General features: G+C 31.3%; 1 long non-coding RNA gene across 2 annotated transcripts; it reads left to right on the top strand.

Annotated features, from left to right (window-relative positions):
* The first annotated feature begins 213 nt into the window (after positions 1 to 213).
* On the top strand, positions 214 to 3,259 carry LOC140920592 (uncharacterized). Of its 2 annotated transcripts, none has more exons than XR_012163314.1 (3): positions 214 to 353; positions 525 to 650; positions 773 to 3,259. It is a non-coding gene; the product is annotated as an uncharacterized lncRNA (long non-coding RNA). The 2 variants fall into 2 exon arrangements; XR_012163313.1 differs by having other exon boundaries at positions 220 to 650; positions 773 to 2,025; positions 2,594 to 3,259.
* Positions 3,260 to 8,382: the final 5,123 nt, after the last annotated feature.

Genomic DNA, 8,382 nt, shown 5'->3' with positions numbered 1-8,382 from the left:
AAAAAAATTGATTTTTCAAAAAAATAATTTTTTGATTTTACTCACTATTTTTCGAAAAAGAATATTTTAGATTTTCTTGAGAAATTTTTCCGATATTGTTTTGAGAAAAATAAATATAATTTTTTTTTTAAAAAAATATCTTAATTAAAAAACATTGAGCCTATAAATCCCCTCACTTAAGCCCATAAAAAAATAATAAAACAATAGATTGATGTCTTAAAAAATTTATTTGAATAGGAGTCTAATATTAAGAACTTACTGTGAAATTTTTTAGAGGAGGTTTGAGATATGGCACATGAACTAAAAGCATTGCTTGCATTTGGCGCACTGTGGAAGTTTACTGTCTGCCTTAGGTAAACCTATTCCCTTGTTATTATCCTTCAAAAAGTGGATAAAAATTCCACTCTTATTTATATAAGAAAAAAAATGGATAAGATGCCCGTAAACGTTAATTTGAAGCAACAATTGTTTATTTATTTTATTTGGTACATTAATGAATGTTGTAGTTCTATTGCAAGATGCAGAGACTGAAACTAGTCCAAAAAAAAAGAGACTGAAACAACTTTATGTTTCTTGATGCCTTAACCTTACATTGGAAAGTCTTAGTTACTGGCAGGCAGGATGCTAGTGTAATATTTCAGGTGTTTCTGGTTAGTAAGATGAGATTTTTATATGTATTGAACCATTAATTTGTTATATGAATTATCACTCTCTTCTCATTTGATCTTTCCATAATCATATACTAATTACATATTATGTTGCCTCGAATCAGTCACAGGGCTAGACAATGGCGTGGGGATGTTTCCTCTTTGAGACAAATCAGAAAAGAGTTTCATCGTATCCAGTAAGGACCAGTTTGTTTCGGCCACATTGATTTAGAGGTGAAAGAATCCAAGTTTTTGTGCTGATGTCTATGAAAGAGGTGATCTCCCTTAAAATATTTGGAGGAACCAACTTGTTCTTGGTTCTGAAGTGTGTTGTGATTAGAGCTGTCAATTTGACAAGCCCCCTAATTATTGGCCCCAGCCCACATTTTGAAGGGGCCAAAAAAATTAATAATTTAAAAGGCCCAAAAAACAAGGCCCCCTAAATTAAAAGCCCCCTAAAAATTTGTGGGCTTAGGAGGCCTCTAGGCCCACTTTTTTAAAAAAAGAATCAATTTTCTTTTTTGAGAAATAAAGTTTTTCAATTTTTTAACCGAGATTTTTTTTTTCTATAATATTTTCCGATTTTTTTCGATAAAAAATATTCGATTTTTTTCGATAAAAATTTCCGATAAAAAATTTCTGACTTTTTTTGATAAATTTTTTTTGATTTTTTTCGATAAAAAGTTTCCGATTTTTTTCGATAAAAATGTCCGATTTTTTTTCAATAAAAAATTTCCGATTTTTTTCGATAAAAAATTTCGAATTTTTTTCGATAAAAAATGTCCGACTTTTTTTGGATAAAAAATTTCCCATTTTTTTTCGATAAAAAGTTTCTGATTTTTTTTTCGGTAAAAAGTTTCTAATTTTTTTTTCGATAAAAATTTTCACTTTTTTTTAATAAATTTTTTTTTATGAAAAAAATTTTAAAATTAACAAAATATTGGGGGCCTATGGGCCCTTAGAGCCCCCTCCCTTAGGCCCCATTAAATAATGGGCCTAAATTAAGGGCCCCTTAAAAGATTATTTTGATAGGGGGCCTAATAATAAAACAAAAAAAAGTAAGGGAGCCTTGTAGTTGGGGGCTTTTTTGACAGCTCTAGTTGTGATGACAACATGCACACCCAATGTTGTGATTGAAACCGTGCTCTTGCTTATTTGGACAAGAATATTCACAAACATGTGAATTCTCAAATTCTTAGATATGGATTTTATGGATTTCCATGTACAAATAGAAACCAACCAGCTCTGATGGATAAAAGCATGGATAAGATGAAAGTTATTCAATACCACAATAAAAGGACTCCTACCTCTCTTTGACATTGGCAATGCCAAGATGCATATCATAGATGAATACAAAAGGACCCATGATAGAAGAAAGGTAAAATAGAATTAGATGAAGAGAATTATTGTATTAATTGATAAGAAAACAGTAAATTATTCTAGAGCTAATGCTCCTCAGTTAGAGAAAACAATTCTCTTACTGCTCAACCTCTAAGGTGTAACTGAAAAAAAAAAAAAAAAAAAATCATCCAACTGTCTCCCCACACAATCCTATTTATTAGTGGAATATTAGCTCACTATGTCAGCTAGACAATCACACTTTTCTTGCATTCCCTTTCTTATTCTTTCTCAAATATACTTGCCATTGCTTAGGCCTCACCTCATCTCTATTAACTAAGAGATCCCCCTCATCATTTGTGGGGCCCAACCCATTCCTAGCAACCCATGACACACGCATATTGGTTTGGTGTTTCTTCATAGCGTCTAAGATAGACCCATTTTTATTCTCGGTTTGCTGAATGTGTATATGTCCGTTGCATTTTTTTTTTCTTTTATTTATTCACCTTACAATATGAAACATTGAATGTTGATTTTTTTTTTTTCACCATAAAGTTTCTCCTCATTATTAGGATATATGACCTGATTGATTTCTCCCTGAAAATTAGCACTACTGCCATGCAACAATACTGAGGAATTCAATGTGACATGAGGTTGTAGCCACGAGTCCACCAACGGCTATGAAACATCTGCCTAAGCCTGAACCTGCATATGCTTAGCCACCGTAATAGAGGGAGGCTCTGATGGACTTCACTTCACGGCACATCATCTCCAGAAGAGTAGAACATTCTCCAGAAAAAGCAGAACATTCTCCAGAACGTTCTTGACAATTTATATGCAACATTCAATCAAATCTAATGTTTTCTATTAAAATGATATGGTTGAAAAAACATCAACAACTTCTAAATGAATTTGAACCATTTAATTTTGGCACTCCTACACATATCTCACTATTGACCTTTACTCCAAAAACATCTCATGATCAAATTATTGGAAGAACTAAATTGGAAGGATATGGTGCCAAAGTTGCTGCTACTAGAGTCTTGATGAAAGTCAGCCATCAGATTAAATGAATAATAACAAGTTTGAATGGTGATCCTTTTAGAAAAAAACACATATTCACATTGTGCTCTTGTCTAATTCAAGTGCTTCTTTGGATCTTATCAAGGTATATCCTCATCATGATTACTATTTAATTAATGGAACTCAAATCATTTTCTACAAATTCTCCTCTTTATATCCTTAAAATCATGTTTTATGTGAACAAATCTCTTTGATTGTTTTTGAAAAGCACAAACTTTATTAGCATTATAATATTTTGTAAAAAGAAAAATTATATTTGACATGTTGGCATATTCATCTTATTTTTTGCTTTCCTATATGCGCTCACTCTCGCTTGTTCACATTCATCTTATCTTACTTGTGTTTCGGAATTTTGAAGGATATCATTTTGAAAATATTAAAGGGGAGTTTTTTTAGAAAATGTTACTTTTCTTAAAACTGAAATCTACTCATTATTTTCTATGTGTAGTATTCATTTCCTTCGTATTCCCCAATCTTTTTGTGTTGACAAAGAGGGAGAATTATTTTAGATTTTATGTTGGTTCAAAAATATGAAGCATATTATGAGGGGGAGTTTTTAAGCTCTCTTTGATTAAAATTAGAATCAGAATTAAAATCTAAATTAACATGTTTGTCATCATCAAAAAGGGGGAGATTGTTGAGACAAAATCTCAATTTAATGTTTTGATGAAAACAAACAAAAATTTAAATTAAGAATGTTAATTATGATTCTAAATGTTATGTTAATTTAAATTTTGCTTTTGAGTGTATTAATTCAAAGATAGGATTTAAACAAAACAAAGAATCAACATAAAAAGGCAAGAAACTGAACAGACAAGAATTGAGAACATTCTTAACAAAATCTGAAAAATGGAGTATGTTCTCCAGTTTCAGAATGATCATCACAACTCCAAAATCAATCAATCTCCACTAGTTAAAAGAAGTTTTAGCCTTTGAATTTTATATCTATATCATCAACACTTGGCAATGAACAAACTGAGATGATTAGATTCAAAGAAACTACTCGAATCAGAACGAGAGAAGATCACGAATTAGCAAGATCAGACAAATGTGAACATTCTTGACAACATTCTGATCAATTTGGACAGAACTGCAACATCAGCCTCCAGACTGATAAACATTCTCCAACTTGTTATACTTGATCTTCAGCAGTAGACATTTTTCTCCAGAATGATCAGACCAATCTCCAGATTGATTATCAATCTCCGTTTATGCAGAATTTCAGCATTGATCTCCTTATTTCTGCAGAAGTTTATAATCATTCACCAAACTGTTTTGGACAAAATCAAGGTTCCAGATCGAAGCTGTAACATCAATAATTACATATGAAGCTTCAAGGATCATTAAACACAAGATAAATCTGATAGAGAACAAAGAAACCAACCCAATCAACAAAGTTCAAATTATGTTCAAAGGCGGGAATATTTTTATTCAAATATATTGGTTTTGGTCAAATCTGACAGAGCACTACCAACAACTCTTTTGACCAATATTAAATGCTCTAAAAAACCTATAAAAGGAAGGCCAAACTCAAGGAAAAATCAGAGCTTCAAGTACTAAGAAAATTCATTACTCATTTCAATCATACTTGAATTTCTCTCACACACATACATTGAATTAATTATGATTTTTCCCATTCAATTCCTAGAATCATTCTCGTGTACTTTTCTACCAAAGAATCAGAACTCAAACAAGTGTTGAGCCTTCTCAGATTCTAACAAAGCAATCTCATCATTATTGTAAAATCAAACTATAAGAGTTTAATATAGTTTGGGTAGATTGTAAGAAATCCTATCAAGGTTGATAGGTGACTTGATTGAACTCCTTTTTGGGTGGAAATGTTTTAATTTTGTAGCAGATCAAGGTTGATCTGAACTAGGTGCTGTAAAACCAAGAATTTTCTTTGTTTTAAACACTTAGTGGAAAATCTCACGGTTGTGAGGACTGGACGTAACCCGAGTTGGGTGAACCAGGATATATCGTTGTGCGTTATCTCTTCCCTTATCTATTTACTTTCAGTTTGATTGATTATCAAGTTAAATATATAAACTGAATTACTGATTTTAACTAACCAAGAACGTTCTCCATTTTCTGGTTAATACCAAGAACGTTCTCCGTTTTCTGGTTAATACCAAGAACGTTCTCCGTTTTCTGTTTTCACAACCAAGATCAATCATGAGTTATTTTATGAAGTTTTTAACATGAATTTTTTAAAAGGTGCATTTACAATTCAAACCCCCTTCCTTGTAAATCGACATTGTTACTTCAATTGGCATCAGAGTTCGGTCTCTAAAATTTGAACACCTAACAAGTGTTAGAGAAAAAGATCTAGAAGAAAAATGACAAAAAATACGTACATTGCTGAAGGAGTGTCATCATACAAACCACGTTACTTTGATGACACAAACTAGTATTTCTGGAAAAGCAAAATGCAGTTGTTCTTGAAATCTCAAGATACAGGAATGTGGCGCATCATTACATATGGAAATTTCTTACCAAGAGTCGACCAAAATAATTCAACCTCTACTGAAAAGAAAGAAGCAGATTGAACATAGAAGAAAAATCTAAGGTACTTCTAAACTCAAAAGCTCAATTATTCTTATCGTGTGCTTTGAGTAGCGAAGAAAGCAAAAGAGTTGATGAATGCAAAACTGTAAAGAAGTATGAGACACATTACAAACTCATCCCGTAGGAACAAGCCATGTGAAAGAAACAAGGATTGATATAGGTTTAAGAAAGTTTGAACTCTTTGAAATGAATGAAGGAGAAACCATTGATGAGATGTACTCAAGATTCACAACCATTGTAAATGAAATTCGCTCCTTAGAGAAATCATACTCAGTACTAGATAGAGTCAGAAAGATCATGAGATATCTTCCAATAATATGGAGATCGATGGTGACAGCCATAAGCCAGGCCAAGAATCTTGGTGTATTCGAACTAGAGGAACTGATTGGAATATTACGAGCACATGAAATGCTGCTACAAGAAGACAAACCAATCAAAAAGGGCATAACAATAACTTTGAAAACATCTTAAGAAAGTCCAGATGAGGATTCAGAAGAAATCGAACAAGAAGATGTTGATGAAGAAATAGTTTGTCTTACAAAAAAGATACAGAGAATGTTGAGAAGAAGGGGTCATATCAAAAAGGGATTTTCAAATCAAAAAGAAAACTTCAAAATAGAGGTAGACAAAAGTCAAATCACATGCTTTGGATGATGGTGACCAGGGATGATTCTGATGAATCAGAAACAAATGAACCTGAAGAAGCCAACTTATGTTTAATGGTAGATATTGAAGACAATGAGGTAATAAATTATGAACCATGTCTTTTATGTGAACAAATTGAAAAAGATTTTGATAGCTTATTTAACGATTCAAATCTGCTTGTTAAAAAATGTTGCTCTTTAAAGGATCAAGTTTTAAAAGAAAAAAGGGAAAAAGAGAAAGCTCAGGTTATGATTGATGAACTAAAAAACATCTTTCAAAACATGCAAGAATCTCATTTTAAGGAAAATAATGAATTTGAAAATCAAGAACGTTCTGCAACAAAAACGGAGAATGTTCTCCTTAAAACTGAAAATGAACGTCTTAGAAATGACTTGTCAAATTTTATTAAAGCTACTGAAACCTTTCAAAAAATCATGGGATCTCAAGTGGGAATATTTGATAAAGTTGGTATTGGTTTTTATAAAACTCAAAAAACGAAAATATATGAAAACTTTTTTGTTTCGGAAAGAAAAGAGGATAAATGCAAAACCAAATGCTCATATTGTAAGAAACTTGGACATCTGGAATTTGCTTGCCATTTTAAGAAAAGAGATGAAAAGCAAAAGGTTTTTTAAAAGGGAAGATCGCTCTGCAAATAAAGCTGAACCGGTTTTGAAAAATCTGCATAAAGATAAACGTTCTCCAGGTTGTTCTCAAAACTGAGAATGTTCAGAAACAAAAACAAAACTTTCCCTAGAAAGTTTGAAAAAGGGAGAACGATCTGAAATTTCAGCAAAATTAATTTCAAATTCGATTGAAACTCAGATTTTGAAACCTTATCAAAGATCAACAATAAAGTGTTCCTATTATTCGAAAAATGGTCACTTTGAATCAACTTGATATTTTAAAAAGAAATCAAGTTTTAAAAAATCTTCAAAAAGAAGATATACTAACCATCAAGGACCCAAACAAATATGGGTACCAAAATCATTACTAACTTGTGATGTAGGAACACCATCCAACAATCAAGAAAGAACATTGATACAAGTGTAAGACCCATTACCATTTGTCTAGAATATGATAATTGGACCCTTACACCTTAATAAAACAAAGGTAATTAATAATGAATAGTAAATTAGAATCACCATCATAACTGAAAACTACATTCAGAAATATAGTTTACAACATGTTTAGTAGATTCATAAAATATTACATCTTGAAAACAAAATACGATTGTCTGATTACATCATAAAACAAAAAAAATCAAATTCTAAGTCCAAGAGTTTGGAACTGATCTTCTGATGCTAATTTTCATGTCTCATGTTCCTCCAGCTGCTAAAAAAATAATAATAATTGGGATGAAGAGGAAAACAACCTCAAAGAGTTTCTTTCATAAAAGTGTATAAAACATACAAAAGTAGTTATACATCTCAACAAGAAAAAAAAACAATTATTATTATTATTATACATGTCTATTTATATATATATATATATGGGTCACCAAAATATTGAGTCCTGATTGGTAAAGGTGGTCTGGCCAAACCCCAATCAGCGTTCTGATTGTTCTCCTTTACCTGTTATTCCATGCCTGGAATAACCTAAATGTCCCACCGTGAGTAAGGTCATGCATGATGTGATTAATGATATTGTACAAAACTTGAAATGTTTTGTATGAAGTGCACTTGTTATGTCATATATAAAATGCATTATTCATTCATAACAATTATAAATAACTTTAGGTGATATACGAAACTCATAATAATTTAATCCTAAGTCCTTAATTCAAAATATAAATTATAGTCAGGAATATAAAAGCAACATTGGAGTCATGAAAATAGTAACACATCAAAGTCATGAAAAATAGCAAACATATAAAAGTCATGAAATTAATAACAACATAAAAGTCATGAAAAAATCATTTGAATGCAGTTTTATAAAAACACCTATATGCAAAATTTCATTTCATCGCACTCTAATTCTCCTAATCTGTAATCATCCAAAATAGTTTACTCAAAAATTTCAGCACCTAAAATCATCATTTTAAACGAAATTAGCGTAACATAACACAATTTCACAAACACACATCAGAGGCAACAACAGC

Source organism: Cicer arietinum, chromosome 5 (genome assembly GCF_000331145.2).
Source record: "Cicer arietinum cultivar CDC Frontier isolate Library 1 chromosome 5, Cicar.CDCFrontier_v2.0, whole genome shotgun sequence".
Lineage (NCBI taxonomy): Eukaryota > Viridiplantae > Streptophyta > Magnoliopsida > Fabales > Fabaceae > Cicer > Cicer arietinum.
The sequence above is the reverse complement of the archived record's forward strand: the minus strand, read 5'-3'. Positions and strand labels throughout refer to the sequence as shown.